The sequence below is a fragment of the Hevea brasiliensis genome, chromosome 7, assembly GCF_030052815.1.
Source record: "Hevea brasiliensis isolate MT/VB/25A 57/8 chromosome 7, ASM3005281v1, whole genome shotgun sequence".
Lineage (NCBI taxonomy): Eukaryota > Viridiplantae > Streptophyta > Magnoliopsida > Malpighiales > Euphorbiaceae > Hevea > Hevea brasiliensis.
This window is the reverse complement of record NC_079499.1, coordinates 67,584,140-67,602,225: the sequence shown is the minus strand read 5'-3', so window position 1 is coordinate 67,602,225 and position 18,086 is coordinate 67,584,140.

The following is an 18,086-nucleotide window of genomic DNA, read 5'->3' as shown; positions in this document are numbered from 1 at the left end:
GGGTCAATAAGATCCCAAACTTTATTCTTATACATGGAATCAATCTCGGATTTCATAGCATCAATCCATTTTGAAGAGTCTATATCTGATATAGCTTCTTCATAGGTAAGTGGATCATCTCCATGATCTACTTCTTCATGAGTAGACAACTCTTGTTCTTCTTCATGAAGAAAACCATATCTCACTGGTGGGTGAGATACCCTGGTTGTTCTACGAGGACCATTTGTAGATGTTTCATCAATGGGTATAGGTTGACTAGATGGATCTATATCCATCGATCTTTTAGTTGGTCGAATTCTCCAATTCTAACTCTATTTGCCTTCCTTTGCCTCCTTCTTGAACAAGCATTTGTTCAAGAAATGTGGCATCTCTACTTATCATGACCTTTTGTGAAGTAGGCAAATAAAAATAATATCCAAAACTATCTTTTGGATATCCAACAAATCGACCTCTTTACGATCCGGTCTCCAATTTATCGGTGTTGACTTTTTGATATAATTTGGACAACCCCAAATCTTAACATGCTTAAGACTTGGTTTTCTTCCATGCCATATCTCATAAGGTGTGGAAGAAAGCGATTTTGATGGAATCCTATTCGAGAATATACAAAGTGATTCTAATGCAAATCCCCAAAGGAGATTGGCATATCGGTATAGCTCATAATACTACGTACCATATCCAATAAGTACGATTTCTCCTTCAGATACACCATTCATTTGTGGCGTTCTGGAGGAGTCGGTGAGAAACAATGCCATGCTCTCTCAAGTATTCATCAAATTCAGTACTCAAATATTCACCTCCACGATCTGATCGAAGAGCTTTAATACTTTTTCCTGTTTGATTTTCTACTTCAGATTTAAATTCCTTAAAATTTTCAAAGGATTCATGTTTGTATTTCATCAAAAACAAAAACCCAAACCTTGATTTATCATCAGTAAAGGTAATAAAATAATGAAAGCCCCCTCTAGCCATTTCTTTAAACGGACCACATACATCACTATGTATTAGTTCCAAAATATTTTCAGCTCTTAGCCCTTGTCCAACAAAGGGTGATCTAGTCATTTTGCCTTGAAGGCAAGATTCACAAGTTGGAGTAGGCTCAGAGCCCAATGAGGATAGAATCCCCATTTTCTCCAATTTTGCAATCCTATCTTCTGCAACATGACATAACCTTAAGTGCCAAATATATTTTGAACTTGAGTTGGTTTTCACCATGGCATTGCATTCATTTATATTGCTATACTCTGGCCAGTGGAAACACTTTCTTACTGGCAATGGAAACACTTTCCTGTTGGTAATGGAAACACTTTCCTGTTGGCAGTGGAGACACTTTCCTTTGCCTCCATCAGCTTTAGTCTTCCTTTTCTGTTTAGCTATTTTCTTGGAAGGACCAGGAATCTGAGGTTTCTTTTTCTTATTGCCCTTCTTCTTGTTGGACTTTCCAGTAGAAGAAGATGCAACCAAAGCTACCTCTTTCCTTTATTGCCTGGCATATTCTTTTGGGCAATAACCAGCATGTTGAGTAATTCAGCTAAGGTGCATTCCTATTTAGTCATATGGAAATTTGTCACAAAATTCCCAAAAGACTCAGGAAGGGACTGAAGGATCAAATCCGTTTGTAGTTGGAAATCCATGTTGAAGTCAAGATGTTCCAACTGCTCAATCAGCCGAATCATCTTGTGGACATGATCCCCAACATTCTGTCCCTCAGACATCCTCATACGGAATAACTGTCTAGATATCTCATACCTAGCATTCCTGCTGTGCTCACCATACAACTCTTGTAGGTGAAGGAGGATCTCACTCGCACTCTGCATGTTCTCATGTTGCTTCTGTAACTCATTACTCATAGAAGCAAGCATGTAACACTTAGCTCTCATATCATGCTCCTTCCACTCGTCCAAAGTTTCATGTTCCTCTTGTGTGGCCTCTGGAGGTAAGGGACCAGGAACATTTGAATCTAGAACATATCCTATATGTTCAAGGTTCAGGACAAGTTTCAAATTTCTTAGCCAATCGAATGATTAGGTCTGTCAACTTTGTGATCAAGTATGCTTGCGAGGATATTGGATGGTTGTGGTTGTTTTGTGCTCATTTTTACCAGAAAATTAACTGTAGAAAATAACCAGATTAATTAGTAAATGTATCATGTAATTAACCAAAATGATTATGGTCTTTTAATCAAATTGGTCCTCCCACTAACTTAGCGAATCCTACACTTCCAAAGTAGAAAACGGAAATCCTAGTTGGATGGATTTCTAGTGGGTGATTGAATTCTTATAATTCTATTGATCATCCTCAGGTACATCCATTATTGGAATTACAATAAACTATAAGTGAGCAACTCCTTGCCCATCACATCTCATGTGAGGTTCAATCCTTTACCTAGCCCCTAATGCTCAAAATCTCAGGTACATCCATTATTGACTTATCTTGCATTAGTTAAGTTGATCCCATTGAGCCAGTAATTATGCAAATAATTTTAATGTCCTCAGGTACATCCAATATTGGCCACCAAACCATTTACATATTTATAACATCTCATGCTTAACAATTATTCTTAAGAAAATCTCTTAAATTAATTGCATCTCATGCAACTATTTAAAATTTCTTAAAATAATTGCCCCAATGGAGGGCTTATGTTATAATTACTTTAATTATAACATTTCCAACTTAATCATTTGTTTGGAAGATTTTATAGCCATCCTAATTACTATTAAGGTCTCACTTTACACATTATCCATTTAGCATGCATATATCATATAATTGCATACATTCCCATACATCTCATGCATTCATGGATAAGCAGTAAATATGGTATGATCATGGACTTTCTAAGGATTCAATTCGAGCCACCAAGAATTGAATCTGGGCATTCCTAGGTGCATTTTATTCATTCATTTTACAAGAGTTGCTGAAGGAGTACATAATCAACACTTGATATTGAATTCCTCCCACTGGTCCCACCAATGCTCTTGACCTCCTTGAACTTCTTGCAATCCAATATTACATAGTAATCCTTGGCATACCAAGCGAATTTACAAGAACTTAAATAAATGAAATTACAACCCAAAAATATTACAAACTTAATAATACATGCCCAAAATAAATTAAAATAAATTAATTAATTTACAATCCCAAAGAAACATAAAAGAAATAAATCCAATCACATTGGTCTTTTATAGTCCATGATCATCCATCATGCATATCACTATTTAACAATTAAATAAAACATACATAATTAAATTAAATTGAATATCTCATATTCAACTTAAAAATCCAGATTTGAATATGATTCAAATAAATTTAAAAATTCAGATTTGAATCTCATTCAAACAAATTTAAAAATTCAGATTTGAATCACATTCAAACAACTTCAAAAATTCAGATTTGAATCACATTCAAACATTTTTTAAAAAATCAGATTTGAATCACATTCAAATATTTTTTAAAAAATCAGATCTGAATTTTATTGAATCAATTTTAAAAAATCAGATTTAAATATGATTCAAACAACTTTAAAAATTCAGATTTGAATCATATTCAAACAACTTTTAAAATTCAGATTTGAATCACATTCAAACAATTTTTAAAATTCTGATTTGAATCATAATTTAATTGTGTGATTAAAACAACTAATTAAACACTTTAATTAGTCAAAGAATAGGCCTTATATCATACAACAATTGCAGAATTAAAAGCCAAACCTTGAACCACCCAAGGAACCATTGATGCCGCCACCAATGGTGGCTTCACCATGTGTGCCGCCACACCTCATGATCCAACCAGCAATGAATCTCTTGATCTCATGATCAAACACACAATTAAATTATATAATCAACAATCTAAATGGCAAATATAGTGGCTCTGATACCAATTGAAGGCAGGCGTGAAAAACACAAGATTATACCATTGAATTCAAAAATTTTCACCTAGGGTCACATGCACCATGCAAGATTTATTTTTATCTATTTGATTTCAATGATAAACAACATATTAAAACTCTTTTAATATGTTTTTGGATCTGTATTTGCCATTTAAGATTTTAAAATTAATCAGATTAATTTTAGAACCCTAGATTAAATCAAGAACGATTACACTAACCTCTTGATGTGCTGCAGCGTGTCTGCGCCTTTGAGATTCGTCTTCAGGACACCAGATGTTGTCCCTCTAGCTTGTCCACACCAAGAACACCTATGGCAGCCCTTGAACAGCTTCTAAAGCCTTTTCTATTAATTAGAAATTCAAGTTCTGCCTTTTAAGAGATTAGAGATGTAAACAGGACACTAGAAACAATTTCTAGTGTTCTTAATTCAAGAGATTGATGGCTAATCTCTTTGAATTGATGAGAGATGAAGGGAAATAGCTGGAGAGGCTCAAAATGGCGTGACAATTGAGAGGAGAGGCTGCTAGTTATGTTTTCTTTTCATAACCACACTTAAATAGCTAGGTTAACACATTAAACCCTAGCCACATGTCACCTTTTGATTAGCTCTAGGTTTAAGTGACACAATCACATTGTGCCAAGTGTCAAACCTATATTTAATCTTGATTTTAATCATCTTACATGATTAAAAAAACTTTTGGCATGCGTATGTGTTAGGCCATGTGTCAACATCTCATGGTGCCACGTGTCACATCGTGAAATGACCAAAATGCCCTGTGTCTTAATTTTGATTTCTTAACCCAAAATAATTATTTTCTTCTTCTAATTAATTTATATCAAATATAAATTAATTAATTAATCTCTATTAATTAATTTCTCATCAATTAAATTCATATTTAAACACTTTAAATATAAATTTAATTTATACTACACATCCAATAATCTAGATTTGGTTTCAAGTCATGCTAGAGACTTTGCAATTTAATTGCAAACCAAATCTATTTAATTTATCAATTAAACTCTTTAATTAATTTATTAAATGATATATAAATAGGTGATAACTTGTGTATGTCTGTGAGTTTCTAGGCTCTTCACTAATTGGCAATGAGACATGATTTCATCTCTTAATATCATCGAACTCTTTCTTACCATAAATGATTTCTCTAAATCATTTTATGAACCTCATAGACCATGGTTAACACCTAGCATAGCATGCCATGGCCACCCAATTAGTAATAAGGTTTACCTTAAATGAACCTATAATCATATGTTACCATGCACTAGAATCTCTCTGCTACAAAATCCCAACTCAAGCCGAGTCATGGTTTATGTCAAACTCCATTTGCTATGAATATTATGTTCTCTTTTAATTTTAGTTCTTGATTAAAAGATTTTTCTCATCGAAACTCTTTTACGAATAAATCTATCTGTCTGGCCAGAACTTGAAACATCAAGAACAATTAAATGAACATAGGATTTTAACTCTATTTACTTAGAGGAACAGATTCCATCTTGATCAACACCTACCTCCATATATAACTAGCCAGAGCCAACACATGCCCATATACCCATACATAGTACAAGTATGAAAGCAGTATCAAACTCAAACTACCTATATACAAGATAACTGTGCTATCTCAGGTCTAAAGATTATATGCACTGATATGATTTATGACAAAACATTGACAAGAGTAAACTCCATGTGCTTGTCATAAGTGTCACTGGTTCGGCCTACTTATCATTTATAAGTGCCTATCAAGTTTGTTATATGGCATGAGACTCACCATTCCATCTTATTTATATCTCATATAAATAACTTGGGAACAAACATGAATACAATCTTTCTGGATAAGTCATGTCCTTATTATGAAGTATCCTCGATTGTGAACCTATTTATGATACTTTGTGCTAGAAATATTGTCACTCATATTCTTAACAACTTAAGAATAATATTTCTAACAAAATATCAATGGACCTTTTCTATTACACATAAATATATTATGTAAACGGAAAAGTGGAAATGCCTTTTATTATTAAAAATATGTACAAGATACATACTAAATGATATGCTCTAGGGCATACTACTAACACCAGCATCTTTCGCTCTTAGCCCTTAGATCGTTCCGGACAAGAAGATCTGGGACCGTCAGATTGAAAGAAGAAAAGGACAAACGTTCTGAAGAGGGATCTCAGCCATTCATTTTGATTCTCTTTAATTCCTGGACATCCGATCATGTCCTTCGAAATCTTGACCCTCCATCTCCCTCAAAATAAATCCTGACCCTCCACGGGGAGCGCCCGATTCCTATAAATACCTGCATGAAAAACTGTTCAAGGGATGACGGACAAAAAGAGAGGCTGTTATTATAGCGGAAGAACTCTGAAAACTTCATTCAGTTTGTTATTCCACTACTTTGAAGTGTTGATTGGAAAAACTTTTGAAACTACTTTTCTGAAGTGTTTCTTGAAAAGGATTCTGAATACTGGAACTCTACATTTCCAGTTTGTTCATTATCTGGTCACATCCTCACTTTCAACCCTTTATCATCTCTGTTTTCATTCCCACTGTCTAAGCTAAACTTCATTCCACTCTGCTTTTATCTTAATCTAATTATATTTTAGCTAAGCTCCCTTCACCTCCCGATTTAACATCGGCTCTCAGCTAATCACCACTGTCTTATCTCTATTTGCCACCCCGTAGCTATTTGATGAGATTTGGCGCCTCACAGGTAAGAGCTCATATTGCTGTTTTACTAAGTGTTTACATTTATTTTTCGCACTTTCTTTGTTCTTCTTACGTATGTGATTTTCTCCAAGTCCATTTTGTGCAAAAGGACCCTAAATAATGTTACTCTCGAGTTATCTCTTTAGTGATTAGTCCGTCATTTTATTAATCTTCGTCATTTCTGAATGCAAGTTTTTCTGGTTCCTAGTAGCGTGTAAATGGTCAGGCAAGACGTAGGTAACTGCAACTTAGGGGTCTCTTTTAAAAGAGAGAACCTGAATAACGCGTCAGGAAGATAGCCAAACTATTTGGCTGACGTTAACAGCAATTCGACAAAGAGGTCACAAAGTTGGAATAAAACCAAAATAAACAAAACAGAATATATCGATCATTAATAGATATTGGTAAATGAATACATGGAAGGTCGGTAAATCAAGTCTAGTTTTCCCCATCTAGCCAAAAGGTATCGAGAAGCCTTATCCCCAGCATCTTTGAATGCCAGAATCCTTAGCTTTAGGCTCTTATGTCATGTAGCTGAAATTAAAATCCGGGAGATCGGGAAAGTCCCTTTCAGGCTCCTGTTAATCTAAAAGAGATCGGAGGAGAGTTCTTATCTGGTCTCAACTCAAAATTTTAATAACTATTAAATAGAGATCGGAGGAGGGTTCTTATCCGGTCTCTACTCAAGGTTTTAATAAATAACCATTAAATAGAGATCGGAGGAGAGTTCTTATCCGGTCTCAACTCAAAATTTTAATAACTATTAAATAGAGATCGGAGGAGGGTTCTTATCCGGTCTCCACTCAAAGTTTTAATAAATAACCATTAAATAGAGATCGGAGGAGAGTTCTTATCTGGTCTCAACTCAAAATTTTAATAACTATTAAATAGAGATCGGAGGAGGGTTCTTATCTGGTCTCTACTCAAGGTTTTAATAAATAACCATTAAATAGAGATCGGAGGAGGGTTTTTATCCGATTCTCACACCAAATCTTAACCCATACGCAAAATAATCTCAAAACTAAAAAAATTCGTAACGTCAATTCACTAAGGTGGTCTCATTTACTTGTGTATCCGGGTGATCCAAATTCATGAAAAATCAAATGTTCCTTTAGCCAAAAGGATTAACATTCCCATTCAAGCCCTCCTAACTAATTTATAAAGAACGCAAAATTAAATCTACTTACCCTTATTAAGGGACGAGGTGGGGTGCCTAACACCTTTCCCACCCGTTTACGGACCCCGAACCTAGAATCTCTGTTTTGAAGTGGTTTCATTTTTAATTTATCTTCCCAAATGGTTTTCTTTAGTTTCCCTCAAAACTAAGGTGGCGACTCCTCACTTTTCCCACTTCGGTGAGTGATCGTCAGCGACCGCAAAATCCCTTTGCGACAATGATATTAAAATTTTACAATAGATATGATAAAACAAGATAGGGTACTCAGCACAGAATGTGGCACTTCTTGCTCGGCTATACAGTAGATGAGTAAGGGCTGTCACAAATCTTTAAGATTCCTAAAGAGAAAAGCTTAGTATACTTAATTGTATACAAAGGTGATATTGCATATGCTATTAGTGACTAGCAAATGCCAATCTGACTCAGATTTGGAATGCTAAGTACATGATGAGATTATTCCTAAATACTTTAGAAGCATTTGGAATATAAATCTTATTAAGAGGAGAAAATAATTATAACTAATAGAGTTTATAAGTTTAACTTATAGTTAAATGGTAAAGATAAAAGGTCTATCCTAAAATAGAGAAATTTCATAATCACACCAAATGTGTAAAGGTTACACAAAATCAAGTGATTATTCAATGAGCCAATGTGATGATCACATAAAGTCATGTAAAGGTTACATATCTTTATTTAAGTTTTTGTGTCAAACTATGGTAGTTAAACAATTTAGTAAAAGGTTCCATACTGTGGATTCTGCCATAGAAGCTAAGCATTTTACTTAATGTGATGTTGCAATAAGTTATTTAGATTCAGAAGTTCTCATCAAAACTTACAAATGGTTTCCTAAATTGTTCATTAGATAATAATAATCGTTCCTTGGTTTAGGTAAGGGAACCGGGTCTCACCTGAAATCTGAACACCAGGAATTAGCCAAATCACTTAATAAGAAACTAGTTGGAAATTACGTAGAAGATAACACCAGTTGGTAATTTAGGTGATCCTTTCACTTAAGCTATAAAATACAGTCATCTTTAGAAGATGAGTACTGTATTGGCTCTAGTGCAAGTGGAAGATTGTTAGTGTAACACCCCTAAATTCGGTAGTGCGTTCTACTGTTCCTATGACCAGTGTTGTTCGGACAACTAGGATGCCTAGAACTACACTTCGATATGAGTGAGGAGACATAAAATAATGAAATACAAGAAAAACAAAGGAAAATTAATAGCAAAGAAATGAAACCAAGTTAAGCGAGCCGAGAACCCTAGCGATGGGTGACCGCACCGGGAAGTCACGGCGTTGACCTTTGACTAGCCCGGAACCGTGGGGAACCCTGGAAAATATTTTTATGACTTAAATAGACCCCTATTGAAGTATAAATATCATTATAAATATTAAATGAAAATTAAATAATTAGTACAAAGAAAAGTGAGAAATCGAAAAATGGACAAAACCCGGTGTTAATGAAAAATCGGGAATACAACCCGAACAGGGGCATTGTGGTCATTTGACATCCCGAGTTTCCTTTTGACCTAAATGTCCATTAAAAATAAATAATATTACACTTGAAAAATATAATGAAAAATTAATTTAGGGGTACCTAATGTAAATAGTAAAAATGGAGGGTAAATTGACTAATTAACACATTTAAACATATAATATAGTTTATAATTGGTGAGTGGAGCACTAAGGATTATAATAACCATTAAATGGGCAGATTTCTCCACTAACTAACTCATTTTCTTCAAGCTTTCAACAATGGCCGATTGTCACTCCCAATTCTCCATGGAAAATTTTCCATGTAAAGCTTAATTCTCTCCCATTTTCAACATAAAACCATAAATTCTCTTCATTAAACTTGGTCCACACCTCTTGGGCAGATTAACAAGCCCCAACAATAGGTAAGTGTTTAAATTATGTTTTTTCTTAAGTAAAGTTTATGGGAAGCTTGAGATAAAATGATTGATGAAGAAATTTTGAGTTTTTGGTGAGCTATGATGGTTTGTACTTTTGGTAGCCATGGAAACACCTTGAAGGCAGTTTATTTGTGCTTTTAAATGGTGAATTAAATGATTGATTAAATGTATATTGTGTAGGAAATTGTTTGGGTGATGTATACTTAGTATATGTAAATGTAAAATGAAATTTAAAGCTTGGAAAGTAATGGAATGTAAGTGCACCATGGTGGCAGTTTGCTAACTCTTGAAGAATGCTGGAATTCATGCTTGGTTTATGGAATAATGATGTTAAAATGTGTTGGTTTTTATGGCAGTTTGAGTGTGTGTAAGGTGGTGTGAAGTGGGACATGTAAATGAGCATAAAAAGGTGATTGAATTGTTGTAAATTGGATTGAAAAATTCTGCACTTGTTGGTGTATGTTGAATGTAATTGTAAGCTGCCAAAATGACCTATAATGTGTTGTGAATTATGTTTAGGTTGTGGTACAACCAGAATTGGTTTGAATGTTAAGTTTGGTGAGTGTTAAAAGTGATGCTTGATGTGTATGCAAGAAATGCAATAAGGCAGTTTGAGTTTTAGGCCTATAACTTTAAGTGTGTGGCTCCAATTGGTATGAGACCAATTGGAGGTGAAACTAGGCACAAAATGTGCCAACTTTCATGAAGGAAGCTTGCCAAAATTCTGCTTGCAAGGTAGCATGAAAAATGACCAAATCCGGATTAAGTGCAAATAAGGCCTGAAAATTGACCATTTGGGCAGCAGTTAGTGTTTAGGCCATAACTCAGTCCAAACAGGTCCAATTGACCTGAAATTTTGACCATGAATAGTTAAGACCCATATATACAAGTCTTATGAAGACACCAAAGCCCAAAAATGACCATAAGCAAGTCAAACAGCTTGCAAAAGTTCGGGTCCAAAAACTGGCCGAACCAAAATTGACCTAAAATGACCAATTTTAGTGCAATTTGACCAGCAATAGTAAAATGACCATAACTTGGTCTACATAACTCAGAATGACCTAAAATTTTGCTCTGCGTGCAATAAGACATAGATCTACAAGTTTGTAGTTTTGACCAAAACTCGAAAATCGAGGAAACTAGGTCGTCTGGCTAGGTCAAACTAGTATCCCGGAATCCAGCAAATTGCAAGAAAATTCAGTATACATGGAAATAAACTTGGTAACATGTACCAACCCTAAAAGACTATTGAATATGATATGTTAGTAACATTAAAACCTAATTTACGTAAAATGCACCGAGGGTCAATATATTAGGTTGATTAAGCAAATAATAGCATTCAGTGAATTACTTATCAAGCATTATCGTTAGAGACAGTTTAATTTAGTACTGAAACACTTCAAATTGTGTTTCTCAGTTAGCAAAGACTCAGGAAAAGGGAAAGAAACACTGAGTCAAGACCAGGAGACAGTTATCAGAGGTTTGTGCACAATAGCTATTTCTTTTGAATTTTTCAATTGAAATGAATTATAACTATTTGTACATTATTGTTTTAAATTGTGGAAATGTGTTTGAATGGATACTTACTGATTGAAAAGTATTGTAAATGGTTTGAAACAATGAAAAATTGTTTGAATGATATTGATGGATACTTATTGATTGAAAAGCATTGGAAATGATTTGAAACCACAGCTATCATGTATATTGATTGTATTCCTCGCTAGCTTGTCTAGTGGGACGAATTGAATTTCCTCTCTGGCTGAAGTGTTGAGGTGTGTGCCTGTTGAGGACGAATCGAATGAGTACTCATATTTTTGCTAGCTAGCTATGTTATTCCTCATTAGTCATCGACTTTTGGGACGAATTGAACTTTGGAACATGATTAAGCTGTGTGTGATTTTTTTGATTTGTAGTATGAGATTGTGAAATGGAGTTAAATCCTTATTGACATTTACTGTCTTTTGAAGTTAACTATGTTTTGATCTCTGAGATTTATTGTGATATTGTGTTAAATTCCTTCTGACATTCATTGTCTTGAATTTAACTATGATTTTACGTATCCATCATTTAAATGATTTATGAATTGTGATTTAAAGTTGTAATTGGTTAATGTTGTGCACTCTTTGAGACATTGTCTCGTGATAGCTTTATTCTTTATTGCGGTAGGCAGACAGACGAGCGTGAGACTAGGCTGCTAGTACATCCAGCGACAGATTATTGGATATAATGAGTATACCACATTTTACATTTTGTACTGTAATGTATGACCACTGTATGTACATAGTGTTCTTGGTTTTGAGCAGTTGTAAATTCAAATTGTACATTGAAGTTGTAAAATAATTATGAGTTATTTTGACTTGTAAAATTTGTATTATATTTCTTTTATCTCAGTCTTTGAAAAATTTCTATGGATTTGAGTTGAGAAATATGTTGTGTTGAGAAACATGTTGCTGTTGAAATTTGGAAATATATATTTAAGTGCTTTTCTGAGTTTTCAAGAACTGTTTTATCCAAAATACAGATGGCACTCTGCCAAAATTTTTACAGAAAATTCTAAATAATTCAAATGTGTTAGTTCTATCGCTTCAGTTCAAAAAGTTTTTTAACACCTGTAAATAGTGCTCAACACTGTAAAAGAAGTAAGAAAAGTTTTAAAATCCCTTGTAGTGTATTTAATGGGTTATCGTGAAGCGGAGTTGGTAATTCATTAGGTATACTACGGGATCATGTTATGCCTTACTGGAGGGTAGTGTGACACCCCTTGCAGACTACGATGTGGCCAGAGCAAGTTATGCCACTCAGTGTGCCGGAGCACTCTATTTTATCTTAATTCATTTTTATCATAGTTTTGAATATAACTTGTGAAATATAATTCATTTATTGAAATTGTAATTTATTTGAGGTTTCGAAAATTTTAAAGAAAATGCAGATCTGGCTAAAAATGGAGAAAATAGTTCTTCGGAACCTGTGAAAAACACTTCTAATAATCATATTCATCTATTTACAAACTCCAATATCAAAATCTCAATATTTTTCAACCATTCGTTTCTCAATCATTCATCACATTTGATAGTCATGTAACAGTCACGGATCAATATTCACTTTTCCATTTACAAACACAATTTTGCATTATTTACATGAAAATCAAAATACATTACATAAGTTTCATTTACACAAAGGAAAATAAAAATCAATTACAAAATACCAAAATGAAGCCTAGTGTCCTACCAATGCACTGTAGACGGTGAGGTGACACGGACACTATGCGAATCGTGAGCGCCTTACGAATCGTGGTCTCTGGGCCTCTGTCCAAATCTTCAGTACCTACGCGTTGCAAAAGCGACGCGCTAAGCATAAAGTTTAGTGGTGCCAATAATATAAGAAAATATAATATGCAAATAAAAATAATAATTTCCTTGCTATTGTGTTCATAAGAAATGAGTAATTACTAACTTATTGTTTAGTCGGGCTAATCATGTTTTATGATATTAACTTCTTCATGCATTTCGTTAATTTTTTTTTTCATGATCTTGAGCTTCCTTGTATTTTTGTAATCATTCACGATACTTAATTTTCGTATTTTCTTTAATAATCGGTTCACGATTATACTTTTCCATTCATTTGGTTACCCAAGTAACCTATCTTTGGATATGTTGGATGGATAATGGGTCGTTGGCACTGGGCACCGCGGTGCCTCGGGCCGTCATACCATGGGACACAGAACGTCAACCACGTATGCAGTCAATATAGCTAAAAGCTATGATATCACATAATCGGGCATAAAAGCCATGAATACGGGCATAAAAGCCATGGATACGGGCATAAAGCCATGAATACAGGCACAAAGCCTTTCCTTTCGCAGTACTGCTAAAATAATACCATATTGGCATGCCAAACTATCCAAACCAATCTAGTTAGGTATACTAGGGCATTTGATACTTTTAAATTTTTCAAATTTTGAATTTCAAGTTTTTGTGTCACTATTCACCTCATTGGTCAACAAAAATGTTGACTTTTGGATAGAAAATAGGTGTATTGGTTTTAACACCCCAAACATACCACATTTTGTATTTAAAACTTGTTGGAATTGATTACTATTACCATTTCTAAGTTTAAACCAAGGGAAGCAGAATTTTCAGTTTGTGAAGCTTAACTTTCTTGTTCCATTAAGCCTTTATTGCAGTGGGAATTTGAAGAAATGGCAAACATGAAAGTTGTTCCTTATTTTGTCTAGTTGAATTTCCTTTTTTGAATCACTCCATTTGGAGTTTTTTAGCTCTAGATATGGTCCAAAAACCACGGTTGGCCGGATTTCCATTCTGCAGAAATTACCATATCTCTGATAACATGAGCGATGTTGCCACTGCCATTTGGGTTAGGTTTTGGTCATAATTTGGGTAGGTTTCTTCATAAAAGTTGTTTGTCTATGTCTTAACTTGTTGCTATAAACATTTCAGGTCAATTGACCTTATCTCTGATGAGTTATGGCCAAATGAACAATAGCTGTTCATTTGGTCATTTCTGCAGTCTTTTGCGAGTATCCGGATTAGGGCCAATTTTTGGTCCACTTGCTTTGGTCATTTGGGCATGGTTTCTTCAGAAAAAATGTGCCATTATAAGCCTAGTTTCATGTCCAATTGGCCAAACATCAATTGGCCCAACACAACCAAAGATATGGCAGTCCAAGTGGACTGAAATTTGATCACCTATTTCTTTGTCTTTAGGCGACCTGCACATTCACTTTGCCATGCATTAACTCACTTCAAATTATGATTAACTTGCCTTAAATGGTCACTAATTGACCACTAGAATGTCCATTAATCAATTCAAATGCCAAGTCCAATTTTCACCCTTAAAACCCTAATTCCCATTATGAATTTTCACAACTTACCTTAATTAACTACTAGTTCATTATCCTTATATTTATACACTTTAAACATGGTTTCTAGTTCACTCCAAGTCCATCACAAACACTCAATCCTATTCCTTCCTAAGGGAGCCGAAATCCATGGCATACATACCCATAAGTTTCATTCATTTAATCCACAATTTCATACTCATTTTTAAGTCCTTAACATGGAACAAGAGATATACATGCATAATTAAGCACTAACCTCTTTGCTCAACTTATTGAGCTTGTGAAAACTCTAGAATTTCTCCTCTTTGTGGCTGCCTAGAGTTGCCTTGTGATGTGGGGACAAGTTTTAGTGAAGGTGACTTAGGGTTTAGTAGTGGAATTTCATGGGAAATGGAAGAAATTAAAGGAAACTTTCATGGAGGGTTATGGAAAAGGGGAGGTCACGTTTTGGCTGAAGAAGAAGAAGAAGATGACCAGAATTTTTGGTCTCCTTTGGTCTCTTTTATTAGTTAATTAAAGGGTTGTTTAATTGTGATTGGAGGAAGCTTTTTAAATGACATCACAATATGTCATATTTGGCATTTTATTGCATTTTCTTTTCTTTTCTTTTCTACTAACTTTCAATTAATTTTTCATCAATATTAATTCATATTTTATGTCATAATAATTATTTACTCAACTGGACAAGTCGGCCAAAAATCGTCTCTGAAGGCGAAATGACCAAAATGCCCTCCGTTTGGCTTAACGGGTCAAAATTGTCTGTACCGATTGTAAAATTTTTCTAAATATTTTCTTGGCATTCTAATGCCATAGGAACCTCAATGACCCTTCTCTGGAGTCCCAAAAATTATTTTATGAATTTTCCCCTGGTCTAGGGCTCCTCGTTGCGAGAACCGCAACTTCCCTCTAGGTTACCCATCGCTTGGGCACCGGCTCATTTGACTTGGTTGTATTTTATTTCTAAAATTTTTCCTAAATTTTTCTTATTAATATTTGAGTTAATTTTGGTTCTTGACTTTAGTTTAAATATTTTTCAGGACGTTCTATTGTCAGGACCGACACCGGTCACCGAACGATGAGAATGTACGGAGTTGCTACCGGGAGGGTGTTACAACTCTTCCCCTCTAATTTAAATTTCGTCCTCGAAATTTACCTGACTTAAGTAATCGGGGAGTTGCTACCTTCTTGTTTCTTCACTTCCTTGTATCGCCTCATCAGTGTCTGGGTTTGGCTCTTCCTGAGCTTCCATAGCATATACTTGTGGTGCCACCTTGACTTCGGGCTTTTCAACTGTCTCAAAAACAATCTTCTGTGAAATGTTAGCCATTTCTGCTCTACCCGATCTTTTACCCCTTTGAACTATAGGGAAAGGTCTATTAACTTGTATCGGAGCTATTGAACCACTCCTCTGAGGGCAATCTCTTATGAAATGATCCGTAGCCCCACACTTGAAACACTCTCCAGTTAACAGTCGACACTCCCCTCTGTGTCTTCTACCACAATGCATACATTCAGGCACTAGGGTTGATCCCCTTGTTATTGTGCCCGGGGAACTAGCTATAGATATTCCAATCTGGCCTCTGTGGCCCTGTGTCTGATCTTGTGAACTAGAACCCTTAAACTTCTTACTATCAGTTGGTATACTTGACTATCCTGATCCAAATTCCCTCTTACGCTGCCTATCTTTCCTATTTTGTTCATTTATTCTCACTTTCTCCACTTTTAATGCAGCTTCCACTAACTTGGTGAAGTCTGTGATCCCCAAGGCAGTGATCATGATCTTTATATTATCATTTAATCCCTCTTCAAATCTCTTACACCTTTCAGCTTCATTAGGGACTATCTCCCTTCCATAGCGGCTCAATCTTACGAATTCCTTCTCATACTCGACCCATGACAACCTGTCTGCCTCAAAGTTAATAAACTCTCTTCTTCTCTCTTCTAGGTATACAGTACCCACATATTTCTTCTTAAATTCGGAGAGAAAGAAGTCCCATGTCACTATTTCTGGCTGCACTTCACTGCACACAGTGTCCCACCATTCATATGCATCGTCTTGCAGCAGAGATACAGCAGATTCCAAGTTTTGCTCTGGAGTGCAATGGAGTTGTTTTAGAATTCTCCCTATTCTGTTCAACCAATTTTCGACTGCAACAGAATCATCTTCTCTCTTACCATAGAAGTCCACTGCTCTAAACTTTCTTAACCTTTCCAGGTGTGATTTCTGCTGTGGAGAGTGGTGGTGGTGGTGGTAGTCTGGCATTACTCGGCCATTTGTCTAAAGAAATCGGCCATTCTTTGGAACATGGCTCGTGGAGGCCGAGCGTGCTCGCTTGAGCTGGTGGAGTAGGTTCTCCCTACCCCCGGTCTCACTCTGCAGATGGAGAATGACTCTCCACTTCCTCCTCATCGCTCTCGTGATGAAGGGTCCATATCCTATTCAAAATAAGAAAGACAAACAGATCTGCATTAGTGTCACCTCGACTCTTACAAATGCAATGCATGGTATGGACTCAATATAGGCCCAGAAACACCTAAACCGTGCTCTGATACCACTAAATGTGACACCCCTTACCCGACTACAGTGTGGCGAGCAAGTTATGCCACTCAAGGTGTCGGAGCACTCTATTTTATCTTAATTCATTTTAATCGTAGTTTTGAATATAACTTGTGAAATATAATTCATTTATTGAAATTGTAATTTATTTGAGGTTAGAAAATTTTAAAGAAAATCCGTGAGTCTGGCTAAAAATGGAGAAAAGCAGTTCTTGAACTCGTGAAAAACACTTCTAATAATCATATTCATCTATTCACAAACTCCAATATCAAAATCTCAATATTTTTCAACCATTCGTTTCTCAATCATTCATCACATTTGATAGTAATGTAACAGTCACAGATCAATATTCACTTTTCCATTTACAAACACAATTTTGCATTACTTAAATGAAAATCAAAATACATTACATAAGTTTCATTTACACAAAGGAAAATAAAAATCAATTACAAAATACCAAAATGAAGCCTAGTGTCCTACCAATGCACTGTAGACGGTGAGGTGACACGGACACTATGCGTAATCGTGAACTGCCTTACCGAACTGTGGTCTCTGGGCCCTCTGTCCAAATCTTCAGTACCTACGTGTTGCAAAAGCGACGCGCTAAGCATAAAGCTTAGTGGTGCCAATAATACAAGAAAATATAATATGCAAATAAAAATAATAATTTCCTTGCTATTGTGTTCATAAGAAATGAGTAATTACTAACTTATTGTTTAGTCGAGGGCTAATCATGTTTTATGATATTAACTTCTTCATGTATTTCGTTAATTTTTTTTTTTCATGATCTTGAGCTTCCTTGTATTTTTGTAATCATTACTGATACTTAATTTTCGTATTTTCTTTAATAATCGGTTCACGCTTATACTTTTCCATTCATTTGGTTGCCCAAGTAACCTATCTTTGGATGACTGGATCGATAACGGTCGTTGGCACTGGCACGCGGTGCCTCGGGCCGTCATGCCAT